Source organism: Urocitellus parryii, chromosome 12 (assembly GCF_045843805.1).
Source record: "Urocitellus parryii isolate mUroPar1 chromosome 12, mUroPar1.hap1, whole genome shotgun sequence".
In the NCBI taxonomy this organism is placed as follows: domain Eukaryota; kingdom Metazoa; phylum Chordata; class Mammalia; order Rodentia; family Sciuridae; genus Urocitellus; species Urocitellus parryii.
In genome coordinates, this window is record NC_135542.1 from 32,512,579 (window position 1) to 32,529,429 (window position 16,851).

Sequence of the window (16,851 nt, forward strand, 5' to 3'; positions counted from 1 at the left end):
TCACCGTGACCAATAAAAAGAGAAACGCGTGAGAGATGGCAGAGCATGGAGCAGGCGGCCAGGGCTGTTAGTAAGGCACATCCTGAGTGACTCCGCTGTGGTCGCTGCCTTCTGTAGGACTCAGGTCTTAGAAGACGTGGGGAGTCTGACTTAACAGCCCAGCATCTGGAACCTTCTGCTAGGCGTCCCCCAAGCACCTGAGAGAAGCCAGTGTTCTGCGGTCGGAGAGGTGATTTCCTGGGGGCTCACGGCCGTCAGCCTCTCATGCTCTGCAGGGAGGCAAAGCCCACCACCCAGGTGTGCTGGAGCCGGTGTCAGGAGGGCCCACCCCGGGCTCCCGGGTGGCTGCCCCCTTGCTGCCCCACAGGGGGAGAGAGCCGTCTATGGCCTCCCTCTGTCTTCGCGTGAGGGCACCGTGCTCACCCAGACCCCGTCACCCCAGAGGCTCCACCCCCAAACACGGCCCCGGGGCCAGCTGCAGACTGGGTCAGGGGCGCTCAGACACTGTCCCACGGCCCCGCGTGTCCCTGGGCCTCAGGGAGGGGCCTCGCACTTTCCACCAGGGCCGTGAATTGTCCATTTGGGCTTTCAGGCTTGTTTTCCTTTGCTCTTGGTAATGACCTTGGTGGTGTCCTCTCAACTCCTACCCACGGCCCAGAGTCCACCTTGACTTCAGTCTGGGATGCTGCCTCCACCTCTGGAGTCCCCAGACCTTGGGGGAGTGTCCTGCAGCCCTCAGCCGTCTGGCTTCTCCTTGCGCCCCTGGTCCTGGAGCCGCAGTGGGCCACCTTCAGGACCCAGTCCCCCCCAGCAGGCCAGGCCACGAGGAGCCCGATGATGGTGCCGCTCCGTGCCTAGGGTTTCCCTCTGACTCCTGTGAGCACCCCTGCTGTCCACTGGAATCCTCCTCGGGCCTTCGTGGACCCCCCTGACACGCGAGCCATCGAACATGGTGATGCATGTCCCCCGGACACCAACCTTCTGCCGTCCTGACCACTGCAGTGGGGAGGGTTTCTCTTCATGTTCTCCATGATGCTGCGAGGGGCGGAGCGTTGGCTGCCTGGTGTGCGACTCCAGGGTCCCAGGCAATGATTTTGTCCGTCTGCCTCCCCCGGAGCTGAGTCTGTCCCATGCCCAGCACACTCAGGTTGTCCCATGCCACTCAGTGGAGACACCCTGCAGTCATCACATTTGAGACCAAAAATTAGATGCATCTTCTGCCTGTCCCACTTCTATTCAGCACCCAAGAAATTCTAGCCAGGAAAGCGAGTCAAGAAAAACAAGCGGAAGCTATGTGTACGAGAAAGGACTCAAAAGATCACCATTTACAGTGGATACAACTGTGTACACAGAGAAATCACAAACATCATTTTCATAATTTATAAAAATTAACACATTAGACTACTAAGTTGCTGAAATAGTATTCCATACATAAAATCAATTATACTTTTGTCACAAAATTAATTAAATTGAAAAAATATAACTTCTGAAATAGAAGCATAAGCATTAACTATACTCCTCACAATAAATCTATCTAGAGATGTGAGAAATTCTGTAAATGAAATTATAAAGCTGTTGGATATTTAAAAGATCCAAACATGAAGATACACCGTGCTTAATGGGTAGAAGCCTTGGTATGGCTATGAGATCCCAGAGGTGATTAGACACTTATCATTATGTCACTTAAAATACCAGCAGTTGTGTGTGGATTTGTGTATATGTGTATGTGTATGTGTGTATATGTGTGTGGCGTGTATATATATGTGTGTATGAGAGTGTATATGTGTATGTGTATATGTGTGGATGTGTGGATGTATGTGAAAGTGTGTATATGCGTGCATGTGTGTAAGTGTGCATATGTGTAAATATGTATGTGTATGCATATATGTGTATGTGTGTGTGTGTGTGTGTGTACGTACGCGTGTGTTCAGAAGCAAAAGGCCATCCTACGTGGACTTACCAGAAGGAGAGGCAGTGTACCCTGGAGACGAGCCAGGAGGAATGGTCCTCTCTGCGTCAGGGCAAACTTCAGACCTACAAAAATTGATAAGGGGAGAAACTGGGCAGAGGGCTAAACAAATAGAGAAATAAAGCAGAGCAGAGGGTTCAGAAAGAAATGTGTGTGAATACAGAAATTTGATGTATGATGAATCACATTTTAATTCAGTGGAGAAAGGAGAGTCTTTCCAAAAATACTTATAAAACAATGTGAAGCATATTAGTATTAATATTTCTTCCTCTCTGATTCCATTTTGGGTCACTGTGACAAAAGACCTGATGCTGGCCATACATAAAACAAAGAGGATTATTTGGTGTGCAGTTCTGGTGGCTGGAGGATCCAAAGAGCATGGCACCGGCACCCTGAGGACCCCACAGCTGCATGGGACATGGCACAGAACCAAAGGGCAGCTGTCTGTGTGCGGGAGAGACCACGCGGGTTCCTTGGTCCAGCTTTATGACCATACTCCCCTGAGACCCAACCCCGTCCACAAGACAGCCTGACTCCATGGCCAGCGGGAGCCCTGGGACCTCCACCTCCCACCAGCTCCACGGGAACGGCAGCACCCCTGTCCAGCGCCACACCCGCCAGGTGCCCAGCACACACCCAACCAGAGCACCAGCCTACCCCCACGCTCGCTCACGCCCTCTCCCTCTCTCTCTCTCACTCACACACACCCCTGAATTCAAGATAAAGGAGAGGCAGCCAGACACTGCACACCTCTGAAGCCAGTCAGTGCAGGGAGCCCAACAACAGTGCCACTTCCTTAATATTAAGGAAGTTCTGCTCACCAAAAGGTGCCACTTGCAGTGTGGGAAGAGAAATGGCAGGAGCGAAGCACTGTCCAACACGCACACCCAGTGTGCCACACAGGGGACACCTGTCCAACACACACCCCCAGTGTGCCACACAGGGGACACCTGTCCAACACACACCCCCAGTGTGCCACACAGGGGACACCTGTCCAACACACACCCCCAGTGTGCCACACAGGGGACACTCGTCCAACACACACCCCCAGTGTGCCACACAGGGGACACCGGTCCAACACACACCCCAGTAAGCCACACAGGGGACACCCGTCCAACACGCACCCCCAGTGTGCCACACAGAGGACACCCGTCCAACACGCACCCCCCAGGGTGCCAAACAGGGGACACCCGTCCAACACACACCCTCAGTGTGCCACACAGGGGACACCCGTCCAACACACACCCCCAGGGTGCCACACAGGGGATACCCGTCAAACACACACCCCCCAGTGTGCCACACAGGGGACACCCGTCCAACACGCACCCCCAGTGTGCCGCACAGGGGACACCCGTCCAACACACACCCCCAGTGTGCCGCACAGGGGACACCCGTCCAACACACACCCCCAGTGTGCCGCACAGGGGACACCCGTCCAACACACACCCACAGTGTGCCGCACAGGGGACACCCGTCCAACACACACCCCCAGTGTGCCACACAGGGGACACCCGTCCAACACACACCCCCAGTGTGCCACACAGGGGACACCCGTCCAACACACACCCCCAGTGTGCCACACAGGGGACACCCGTCCAACACACACCCCCAGTGTGCCACACAGGGGACACCCGTCCAACACACACCCCCAGTGTGCCACACAGGGGACACCCGTCCAACACACACCCCCCAGTGTGCCACACAGGGGACACCCGTCCAACACACACCCCCAGTGTGCCACACAGGGGACACCCGTCCAACACACACCCCCAGTGTGCCACACAGGGGACACCCGTCCAACACACACCCCCCAGTGTGCCACACAGGGGACACCCGTCCAACACACACCCCCAGTGTGCCACACAGGGGACACCCGTCCAACACACACCTCCAGTGTGCCACACAGGGGACACCCGTCCAACACACACCCCCAGTGTGCCACACAGGGGACACCCGTCAAACACACACCCCCCAGTGTGCCACACAGGGGACACCCGTCCAACACACACCCCCCAGGGTGCCACACAGGGGACACCCGTCCAACACGCACACCCAGTGTGACACACAGGGACACCCGTCCAACACACATCCCCCCAGGGTGCTACACAGGGGACACCCGTCCAACACGCACACCCAGTGTGACACACAGGGACACCCGTCCAACACACATCCCCCCAGGGTGCTACACAGGGGACACCTGTCCAACACACACCCCCAGTGTGCCACACAGGGAACACCCGTCCAACACACACCCCCAGTGTGCCACACAGGGACACCCGTCCAACACACACCCCCAGTGTGCCACACAGGGGATACCCGTCCAACACACACCCCCAGTGTGCCACACAGGGGACACCCGTCCAACACACACCCCCAGTGTGCCACACAGGGGACACCCGTCCAACACACACCCCCAGGGTGCCACACAGGGGACACCCGTCCAACACACACCCCCAGGGTGCCACACAGGGGAAACCCGTCCAACGCACACCCCCAGGGTGCCACACAGGGGACACCCGTCCAACGCACACCCGCAGTGTGCCACACAGGGGACACCCGTCCAACGCACACCCCCAGTGTGCCACACAGGGGACACCCGTCCAACGCACACCCCCAGTGTGCCACATTGGGGACACCCGTCCAACGCACAACCCCAGTGTGCCACACAGGGGACACCCGTCCAACACACACCCCCAGTGTGACACACAGGGGACACCCGTCCAACACACACTCCCAGTGTGCCACACAGGGGACACCCGTCCAACACACACTCCCAGTGTGCCACACAGGGGACACCCATTCAACACACACCCCCCAGGGTGCCACACAGGGGAAACTTGTCCAACACACACCCCCAGTGTGCCACACAGGGGACACCCGTCCAACACACACCCCCCAGGGTGCCACAATGGGGACACCCGTCCAACACACACTCCCAGTGTGCCACACAGGGGACACCCATTCAACACACACCCCCCAGGGTGCCACACAGGGGACACCCGTCCAACACACACCCCCAGGGTGCCACACAGGGGACACCCATCCAACACACACCCCCAGTGTGCCACACAGGGGACACCTGTCCAACACACACCTCCAGTGTGCCACACAGGGGACACCCGTCCAACACACACCTCCAGTGTGCCACACAGGGGACACCCGTCCAACACACACCCCCCAGGGTGCCACACAGGGACACCCGTCCAACAGACACCCCCAGTGTGCCACACAGGAGACACCTGCCCAACACACACCTCCAGTGTGCCACACAGGGGACACCCGTCCAACACACACCCCCAGTGTGCCACACAGGGACACCCGTCCAACACACACCCCCCAGGGTGCCACAATGGGGACACCCGTCCAACACACACCCCCAGGGTGCCACACAGGGGACACCCGTCCAACACACACCCCCAGTGTGCCACACAGGGGACCCCCGTCCAACACACACCCCCAGTGTGCCACACAGGGGACCCCCGTCCAACACACACCCCCAGTGTGCCACACAGGGGACACCCGTCCAACACACACCCCCAGTGTGCCGCACAGGGGACACCCGTCCAACACACACCCCCAGTGTGCCGCACAGGGGACACCCGTCCAACACACACCCCCAGTGTGCCGCACAGGGGACACCCGTCCAACACACACCCCCAGTGTGCCGCACAGGGGACACCCGTCCAACACACACCCCCAGTGTGCCGCACAGGGGACACCCGTCCAACACACACCCCCAGTGTGCCTCACAGGGGACACCCGTCCAACGCACACCCCCAGTGTGCCACACAGGGACACCCGTCCAACACACACCCCCAGTGTGCCACACAGGGGACACCCGTCCAACACACACCCCCCAGTGTGCCACACAGGGGACACCCGTCCAACACGCACCCCCAGTGTGCCGCACAGGGGACACCCGTCCAACACACACCCCCAGTGTGCCACACAGGGGACACCCGTCCAACACACACCCCCCAGTGTGCCACACAGGGGACACCCGTCCAACACACACCCCCAGTGTGCCACACAGGGGACACCCGTCCAACACACACCCCCAGTGTGCCACACAGGGACACCTGTCCAACACACACCCCCAGTGTGCCACACAGGGGACACCCGTCCAACACACACCCCCAGTGTGCCACACAGGGGACACCCGTCCAACACACACCCCCAGGGTGCCACACAGGGGACACCCGTCCAACGCACACCCCCAGGGTGCCACACAGGGGACACCCGTCCAACGCACATCCCCAGTGTGCCACACAGGGGACACCCGTCCAACGCACACCCCCAGTGTGCCACACAGGGGACACCCGTCCAACGCACAACCCCAGTGTGCCACACAGGGGACACCCGTCCAACACACACCCCCAGTGTGCCACACAGGGGACACCCGTCCAACACACACCCCCAGTGTGCCACACAGGGACACCTGTCCAACACACACCCCCAGTGTGTCACACAGGGACACCTGTCCAACACACATCCCCAGTGTGCCACACAGGGACACCTGTCCAACACACACCCCCAGTGTGCCACACAGGGGACACCCGTCCAACACAAACCCCCAGTGTGCCACACAGGGGACACCCGTCCAACACACACCCCCAGTGTGCCACACAGGGACACCCGTCCAACACACACCCCCCGTGTGCCACACAGGGGACACCCGTCCAACACACACCTCCAGTGTGCCACACAGGGGACCCCCGTCCAACACACACCCCAGTGTGCCACACAGGGGACCCCCGTCCAACACACACCCCCAGTGTGCCACACAGGGGACACCCGTCCAACACACACCCCCAGTGTGCCACACAGGGGACACCCGTCCAACACACACCCCCAGTGTGCCACACAGGGGACACCCGTCCAACACACACCCCCAGTGTGCCACACAGGGGACACCCGTCCAACACACACCCCCAGGGTGCCACACAGGGGACACCCGTCCAACACACACCCCCAGTGTGCCACACAGGGGACACCCGTCCAACACACACCCCCAGTGTGCCACACAGGGGACACCCGTCCAACACACACCCCCAGTGTGCCACACAGGGACACCCGTCCAACACACACCCCCAGTGTGCCACACAGGGACACCCGTCCAACACACACCCCCCGTGTGCCACACAGGGGACACCCGTCCAACACACACCTCCAGTGCGCCACACAGGGGACACCCGTCCAACACACACCCCCAGTTTGCCACACAGGGGATACCCGTCCAATACACACCCCCCAGTGTGCCACACAGGGGACACGAGTCCAATACGTACCCCGAGCACCACACAGGGGACACCTGTCCAACACACACCCCCAGTGTGCCACACAGGGGACACCCATCCAACACACACCCCCCAGTGTGCCACACAGGGGACACGAGTCCAATACGTACCCTGAGCACCACACAGGGGACACCTGTCCAACACACACCCCCAGTGTGCCACACAGGGGACACCTGTCCAACACACACCCCCAGTGTGCCACACAGGGGACACCCGTCCAATACACACCCCCCAGTGTGCCACACAGAGGAGACGAGTCCAATATGTACCCCGAGCACCACACAGGGGACATGGGCGCCTGAAAACCTGGAGGGACAGAGGACCGCTGCCTGGGAGAATCAGAGCCGAGCCTCCTGCTCAGCTGAGTCTTTTCTTGCAGCCACTTTAATGGAAGTAAAAACAAGAGTAAAATTATTATCAATGACATCTTATTTAATGCATATGTAAACACCATTCCAATGTATGATCTCTACAAAAGGGCCCAGGAGCTATTCACACCCATGTCCACACAAGCCCCCAGGGCCGGGTGCACCCCACACCTGCAGCAGTTACAGGAATGCCTGCTCGGGTCAGAAGTCCAGGATCGGCGCTGCGGCTTCCTAACTGAACTGGGGAGACGTGACCAAGTCTCCCCACACACGGGAAAGTCTCCTAACATCGAGTTTTCCAGTTCGAATACTGAAATTGAGTACGACTGAACATTGGGTTCCTCCAGCGGCCGTCACGTTCAGGACATTCCCTGGACCCCTCGCTGTGGCTGCTCTGTGCACAGCTCAGGCCAGGAGGAGTCGGACATTCCCCAAGAGTCACCAGTCCCAGGGCCCGGATCTGGGTCAGCCATCGCCAGGGAGCCCAGGAAGCCGGGCTCTCGCCCTCCGCCCTCAGGGAGTCCTGAGTACAGCTCCTCGTGCTCCTGAAGGTACCTGCCAGGCGCCTTGGCCTGGGTGACTCCTGTTCCGTGAGTGGGCTCCTCCTCTCCCTGAGGTGCCATGCAGCCCACTGAGCAGGGTGCCTGCCCATCTGCATGGCACTCACCGATCCTGAAGGTGCAGACGTGTGGACTTCAGATATGTGGTCCCTACATTCTCCTCCACCAGAGTGTCAGCTCTCCCAGGACACAGGTCAGTGCTTGAGCTGGACTTGGCATAGCATGAAGAATCTGTGAATATTTTGGATAGGAATGATTCATCTCTTAGACATGCAAGGAGAGGGAGTAGACAGTGGCTCTGAGTGGAGTTCAGCAGGGACAACAGAGCGGAGAGTGTCCATTTAAGGCCATGGGCAGGATGAGGGGAGGTGACCCTGGAGAGCTGCTCGGGATGAATTCTTGCACAGTGCCTTTGTACAAGTAGCAATGAGCGAGAGGAAGACTGGACGTTGACTGGGGTTAAAATCACACCGTATTAAGTCCAAGAACCCAGCTTGCCTCAGTTTGGACTCTGGGATTGAAACATGAGTGAGTGAGGTTTGGGGGCCACACTGTGTCGGGGGCAGAGCTACTCAGGGGGGTCTGGGCTGCTGATGGCTGTGCAGCCACTGCCCAGGATGCCCTGGCCAAGAGCCTCCCTGCCCAGGTGAGCTGTGGAGAAGCCTCACCAACTCCAGGTTCTGGGACAGTATGGACTTTGGCCCACTGTCCTACTCCCGAAACACGGGGAAGTCCTTGCAGCCCTCCTGTCCATCCTGTCCTGCCTGGGCTGCTCTGGGGAGCTGCTCACCCTGAGTGTGGAGTCAGCTCTGTTGCTCCAGAAAGCCTGAGGTTCTCCCCTGACCCAGGACACCAGCCCTTGCTTCACGTGTCCAGTCCTGCAGGCCTTGGCCCTCTACCCCATGCTCCAGTTCACCTCCTGATACCATAAACCCTTGATTGCAGGAAGCAGCTGCCCCAGACTCCTCCTTGACCTCCCTTATGTCAAATGAGGTCAGCGCCTTTCACTGATAACTTCTTGCCCAGATCTGCAAGGCTGAAATTTTTAATTACACTACAATCCAATTAAAGTGCATCTAAAACATGGGAGAATAATAATTTTTAATCAAATTCAATATATTTTCATATTGCAAAAGGGCCTGGGTGAGAATACACAGGGCAGGGGGTTTGCTCACGCTTTCAGCCAGTGGCACCAGGGCCTTGGTCAGCTCCGAGCAAGGTGCAGTGGGTGGACTGAGCTAGAGGATCCAGGATGGCATCTCTGGGCTTCAGAAGTGGAGTAGGAACTTCAGATCACCATCTCTGTGTGTATGTCTACATGTCTCAGGCTGAGGGAGCTGTCCCACAAGGCTGAGGGACAGAACTGACACCCCGTGTGCCGTCCAGCTTTCCGAGCGTGGGTCAGGCCATAAACCACGTTCACGTGGAAGGAAACACAGGCTTCCTTTTTTGAGGGGAGCCGCGCCTGATGCCCAGGGAACCACTCCTGCTCTCACGGTGTCTCCCTTGCATGCCCAGCATCCCAGAGGGCAGGCCATGTGAGGCTGGCCTGGTCATCAGAGGTGCTCAGGTGGGCCAGAGCAGAGCTAGACTGCCTCTGTTTCCCGGAACTGACTGGGAAACCTGCCCAGCCCGGGCAGAGGCCACCTCTCACAGCAGACTGCCATGAGCGCGTCCTGTGAAGGGCACCTGCTCTCTGCATCTGCCTTTGGAGCTGGTTCACCCGTGTGTGGACGCCACTGCACTGCAACACAGGACCTGGGACTGCCGTGGGTCCTCGTTCCCACTTGCCACACGTACCCTTTAGGCCAGTTCCCACGGGGAGTCTCAGGACGGGGGAGTTCAGAGGTGCTGCTGGGTATGGCGCCAGAGTCCTCCCGCTTCTGAAGGTCAGGCTTAGTTCCAGGGACACTCGTCACTTGGAAAGGTTCCACAATGCCTGGACAACTCACCACCTGGAAAATACACATTCCCATAAAAACAAAACTCCACACTGTCATCATGCTATTATTCAACTATTGCAAAACCGGATTTATATCTAGCTCAAATGATGTGTTATAATTTGATAAATTTTTATCTGTACGTATTGAACAATTTCTTATTAAAGGAAAGTTGAAAATCTGATAGATATAATCTAATTATAATATCTAATTACAGGATGAAATAAATCACTAAAACCAGCTTAATGAGTCTTAAATACTAATTAATATTCAGACAAGAAGCAGGAATTGTGACATTGCTGTCAGCGGAAGAAACACAGGCGCACCTGAGCGAGCAGGACGTCTGTCATGTGGATCTGAAGTGCCCACTCCCTCTGCATCATGCCAGGGACACCAGAGTCAGGAAGCTCCTGCTAATGACAGGCAGCCATGAGTGCCACTCATCAGGCGGACATGCTGAGGGGAGACCGTCTTGCTAAAATCAGCTGGGGAGTCTGGACGGGAGCTGACCAGTTGTGTTGCAAAGAGCGACAGTTTCCAGAAGGAGTAGGAGTGCGGGTCTCCTAGAGGCAGGTGGCTGTGACAGGTGTGCAGGCAGAGTGGGCTACAGTGTGCACACTGGCACACTCTCCAACACAAAGGGGCAAACCGGGTAGACCTGGCCAGACTGCCCCGCGCGAGTGCCCGTCCCACCACCAGCAGGAACCTGGGGACTCGGCCACCTCTCCCTGCCCTGCTGTCCTCTCGCACAGGGTCATCCACTTGTGTGTGAGGCCAGCTGGGCTCTCTCCAGGTAGCGCAAAGGGTGCCTGGGTGTGTTCAGTGCCCATTAGTCCCTTGTCCAGCCGCACTCTCCCAGCTCAGGAGGCCCAGGCTCTCCCTTCAGGGCTCTGTCAGCCCAACTCTGCCATGGGTGACACCACTGCATTCCAGGTCCACAGAGTAGAGAGCTAGCACCGAGCACAGTGACAGAGTAGGGAGCCAGCACAGAGTGCAGTGACAGTGTAGGGAGCCAGCACCAAGTGCAGTGACAGCATAGAGAGCCAGCACCGAGCACAGTGACAGAGTAGGGAGCCAGCACTGATTGCAGTGACAGGATAGAGAGCCAGCACTGAGTGCAGTTACAGAGTAGGGAGCCAGCACCGAGTGCAGTGACAGAGTAGGGAGCCAGCACTGAGTGCAATGACAGAGTAGGGAGCCAGCACTGATTGCAGTGACTGCATAGAGAGCCAGCACTGAGTGCAGTTACAGAGTAGGGAGCCAGCAACGAGTGCAGTGACAGAATAGAGAGGCAGAACCAAGCACAGTGGCAGTGTAGGGAGCCAGCACCAAGCACAGTGGCAGTGTAGGGAGCCAGCACTGAGTGCAGTGACAGCGTAGAGAGCCAGCACTGAGCACAGTGGCAGCGTAGGGAGCCAGCACTGAGTGCAGTGACAGAGTAGGGAGCCAGCACCGAGTGCAGTGACAGAGTAGGGAGCCAGCACTGAGTGCAGTGACAGAGTAGGGAGCCAGCACTGAGTGCAGTGACAGTGTAGGGAGCCAGCACTGAGTGCAGTGACTGCGTAGAGAGCCAGCACTGAGTGCACTGACATGTAGGGAGCCAGCACTGAGTGCAGTGACATGTAGGGAGCCAGCACTGAGTGCAGTGACAGAGTAGGGAGCCAGCACTGAGTGCAGTGACAGAGTAGGGAGCCAGCACCGAGTGCAGTGACAGTGTAGGGAGCCAGCACTGAGTGCAGTGACAGAGTAGGGAGCCAGCACTGAGCGCAGTGACAGTAGGGAGCCAGCACCGAGTGCAGTGACAGAGTAGGGAGCCAGCACCGAGTGCAGTGACAGTGTAGGGAGCCAGCACTGAGTGCAGTGACTGCATAGAGAGCCAGCACTGAGTGCACTGACATGTAGGGAGCCAGCACTGAGTGCAGTGACAGAGTAGGGAGCCAGCACTGAGTGCAGTGACAGAGTAGGGAGCCAGCACCGAGTGCAGTGACAGTGTAGGGAGCCAGCACTGAGTGCAGTGACAGAGTAGGGAGCCAGCACTGAGCGCAGTGACAGTAGGGAGCCAGCACCGAGTGCAGTGACAGTGTAGGGAGCCAGCACTGAGTGCAGTGACAGCATCACGTGGAACAGCAGAACAGGGAGCACAGCACCTCCTCGTCACCCCCTGGCCGTGGTGGGATTCAGGCAGCAGGGGGTGACAGGGCAGCTGCCACCACCTACGAGCCACACCCCACTGGCTGACCTGCCAGGAGAGAGTGCTCCGTGCTCCTCAGCTTATCAAGAACGTCAGAGAGCAGCTCCTCGGACTCTTGTCCCCGTGGCGAAACAGCTGCACTCCCATGGCCCCGTGCGCTGTCTTCAACAGCCCCTGCAGACCAAGACTGCGCAGAGAGTGTCCCTGTACCAGGGCCACCTGCAGCAAGCTGAGGCACCAGGGCCTAGGCTGACCCTCTGGAGGGCACCTGTACCAAGAGAACCTCTCACGTGACAGGTGACTCGTCCACCTTGATGAGGCCTGTGAAGGGCCACAGTCTAAGGGCGTGAGTGTGGAAGAGCTTCAGAGAGCAGGGACAGCCCCCTGTGGCTTCCTGGGCATCTCTCCAGGGTCTGTCCAGAGGAGCTGCCGGGCCCTCATGGCGCTCCACTGCTGGGATGCACGCTCCTCTTCAGAGCCCAGAGCAGGACCGCAGACCCCTTCCAACTCTCCATCCTGCTTGCCGACCTTGTCCTTAAGTAATGTCAAGTCATGGCTCCTGGCCATCACTTCCAGAGCTACCCTCCAGGCCACGGGCCTCATGTCCTGGGAGGGGCCGGTGGGCTGCCCCTGCTCCCAGGGCTGCCTCTGCTGGCTCCCTCTTTCCTGGCTGCCTCCATTCCCTTCCAGACCCTCCTCTGGGGGGTCTTCTCCCCATCCCCTCTCCCTTCCCTAGGTTCTCAGGTTTGCCCAGCGCTTCAGGCCCCGCTCACAGGCTGCACACCTCAGCGTCCATTGCCGCAGTCTGGCTGGGCACAATTCAGGAGCCACTTGTCAAAAGAAACTAACTTTATTTTTAGAACTACAAACGCCAAACAAAACAGCTCCTCAGGAAAAACCCTCAGAGCCCAACTGCCACCACCGGCTTCCACAAGCCTCTCTCCCACACCCACCTCTCCACCTCCCACAATCCTCCTGCTCTTGAGGCCGATTGGCTGGGTCACGTGGGCAGAGCCAAAGAAGTCCCCCAATGAGCAGCTCCATGGTCTGAAAGGGCAGGGAAACAGCCCAATGAGCATCACCGCAGAGGAGCCAATCAGCTGGATGTTGCTGGGGCCGCTGTGAGCCAATCATCAGCCGGCAGCTGGAAGTTTGCTGGAGCCCCTTTGGCTGTGGCTCTCAACAGTCCATCTCTGTTCCAGAGGCTGCCACAGTTCCAGACCCTCTGAGCATCCTCCAGGAGCTCCACCTGAGCAGCCCAAGCCTTCAGACACGTGGGTTGGAAGTCGCCGTCACTCCTGCCTCTGACCTCCTGCATGCACACAGGAACACGCTGCTGAACGCACCCTCAGATCAGAGACCAGGAGCCAGGCCTCGGCCTCTGCCTTCCTCCTGTGCAACGATGCACAGAGCCTGATCCTTCAGTCCTGGGGTCCACGCTGCCAAGGGGCACACTTCTTTGCCTTGGGGTCTTGCTGCTGAGGGCCCTGCCTGGACCTGAGCACCCCCCTGCACAGGGGCTCCTTAGAGCGGTCCCCACCCCTGCGCCCTCTCCCCCCAGTGGCCCTCCGCAGAGCAGCGAAGGAAACTCACGAAGCTCCCACCTGACCACAGAGCTCCGTCCTGCACCTTCCTCTACGCCTCCCGGGAGAGCCAGGACTGGGCATGGAGGCTCCAGGACAGTCCCCGGCGCGACCCCTGCCCTGCTCCTGCCGCTGTCTCAGTGGCCAGCCCCTCCTGCCACCTGGGCTTCCTGAGCCAGATCCTTCCCCACCCCCTGCAGGGTCCTGGAGCCTGCACTCATCCCCTGCCAAGGACCCAGGGAAGGTCGTCAGCCAGGGACAAAGGAACAGAAGGATAAACAGGGCGTTTAGAAAAAGAACGAATGGGCCTCACTCATTCACTACGGTGCTGAGGCCTGTGGTGTGTCACACGCTGTGAAAGTGGGCCCAGGCACAGGGTGACCCTGTCCTCCTGGAGGTCCCCTTCTGAGGGGAGAGAGGACAGGGAAAAGGCAGGTGGAGACAGAAGTGAGTTACATGGTCTGTTTGACGCTGAAACTGCGACCGGAAAAACAAACAAACAACAAAAAAAAGTTGGGCAAAGTGGATTAGAAACATAGAGGAAGGATTCGTGCGTCTGAGTGGTCAGGGCAACCCTCGTCTAGAAGGTGGCATCTGAGGATCTGGGAGCCCGAGGGACGATGTGGTACAGGAGGAAGAGCTACCTGGCAGAGACGCCTGGAGGAGGCCATGTCCACTCCAAAGGCTGAGGGCGGAGACCCTGGTCAGGGGCCTGAAGAGTGCAGGGCCAGCCTGGGGCTGTGGGGCATCATCCAGAGCTGCCTCGGGATGGGTGGAACACGGAGCCCACTGGCCAGGAACCGGCCAGATTCCAGAGCGTGGAAGGAAGCAGCCATGACAGAGGATGCTCAGTGACAGAGGAGAAGGGCTGATCCACAGACACCGAGGATCCCAGAGTGAACGAAGGAGCAGGCTGGAAAGAGACAACTTAAAATTGACATGCTGCCCAGTGTTGGAAACCACTTGCAGAAATGAATTCTGGCATATTTGTAAGATCAAATCCTCATAAGCAGTGACCAGGCACACTGTAAAGGAAAATCTAGCCCAAGAGCAAGGTTCACCATGTGACCTGAAGTGGCTAAGTGGGGCTCCTCAGCACTCACAGCAATGCCAGCGTCCAGCTGAAGTGGAGCACACACGCATTCCAGACGCCAGGCACCATGAACAGACGCCAGTTTCTGGTTCTCTGAGGTACTTTGCTATATTTTGCAAATTTGTGAAAATACGTGTAAGTTTAATATCAAAATGATAACAATGACATTTTTTAAGAGACAGAAATCTGAAACAGAATGCAACATATATTTTTTTAAAAAATCGTTTCACATATCATTGGGTAAAAATCCATTGTTCAATAATTTCTCCTGTTGAAATTGGAATTATTTGAAATAAAACAAATGAATAAGATGCAGCTCCTCCCTCACACCACATGTTTAGGCCACAAAACAAACAAACAAACAAACAAACAAAACACCTAAAGAAAAACAGTTTAAAATCCCTGACTGAGGACATAGCTCAGTGATAAAGCCTGAGCTCAAATGCCCACACCAGAAAACTGTATATCCACACTGAAGAATAACTAGAACACCCTCTCTCAGCCTCCACACAGCTCAACTCAAGTGGGTCAAAGATCTCGGAATCACAACAGAAGCTTTGCCAGAAACCAGAGGCCGACCCTCCAACACGTAGGGGTGGGCAATGACCTCCTGGATAACACTCCTAGAACTCAGGAAATAATCAATCAATTATTGGGATTAATAAATTGTTGGGGTTAATTTATTATGAACTAATAAAAGAGATAACATCAAATTTAAAAACTTCAGCCCAGCCAAGAAAAGTACAATCTATTTCCTATCTGTGTCTTCAAAGGACTTACTAAAGATTTCCTTAGAGACAGATGAAAAAGTTTAATTTTTATACAAAAGATAAAAAATTTAAGATCAGAATGGAAGAAAGCTTTGCTAGCTTCTCTTCCAACTGAGGATTAACATCCAGTATATATAAAGAACTCCACAACAACACTAAAGAAAAAAAAAACAAGTGAGCAAGCGAACTAACAGACATTTCTGAAAAGGACAATTAAAAATGGCCAACCAATAAATTTTAAAACGTCCAACATCGTTAGTTGTCAGAAAAATGCAAATCAAAACTACATTTCGATGTCATCTCCCTGCATTGAGAATGGAAATTATCAAAAATACGAATAACAGTAATTGCTGATGCGGATGTGGGGAAAGTGACACTGATACTCGATTGGTGGGGCTGTCATTTATATGATCACAGTGGAAAAGAGGTGGGGGTTCCTCGCACATTCAGGAATGCAGCCACCACATGACCCAGCTCCACCATTCCTCGGGATTTCTCCCCAAGAGACTTAAAGTTGCCAAACTGCAGCCACGAATGTCCACTCCTGGCTATAGCAGCACAGTGCACAAGGGTCACAGTGTGAAACCAGCCCTGGCACCTATAAACAGCTAAAGAGAATGTGGTATCTGTATACACAAAGGAGTTTTATTCAGCCTTAAAGAAAAACAAAGTATGTCACGGGCAGGAAAACAGATGGAACTTTTTATGTTAAGTGGAAGAGGCCAAATGCAGAGCAGGAGGAGGGGAAGGAATGGAAGTGATGGGGAATAAAATGGATGGAGTCATGTTGTGGGCATGTACGAATCTGTAACAAGGAACCCCTCCAACACCTATGACCACAGTGAACCAATAGAAAGGAAACAGTACCTCACACTGAAAAATGAAACAGAATAACAATGCGATTGTCTTCCGGTTGACGCTGGGGACTGACAACGTGCCTTTGCATGTTATTCTTCCTATAATAGTGGGAGATTTAAAAGTCTATAAATCCATAACAACAAATGATAAATGGGACCTGTGGATGAAGAAGTCATGATTTATTAACAGAGAAGGCAATATAAGGAAAATATCTGTACAGGG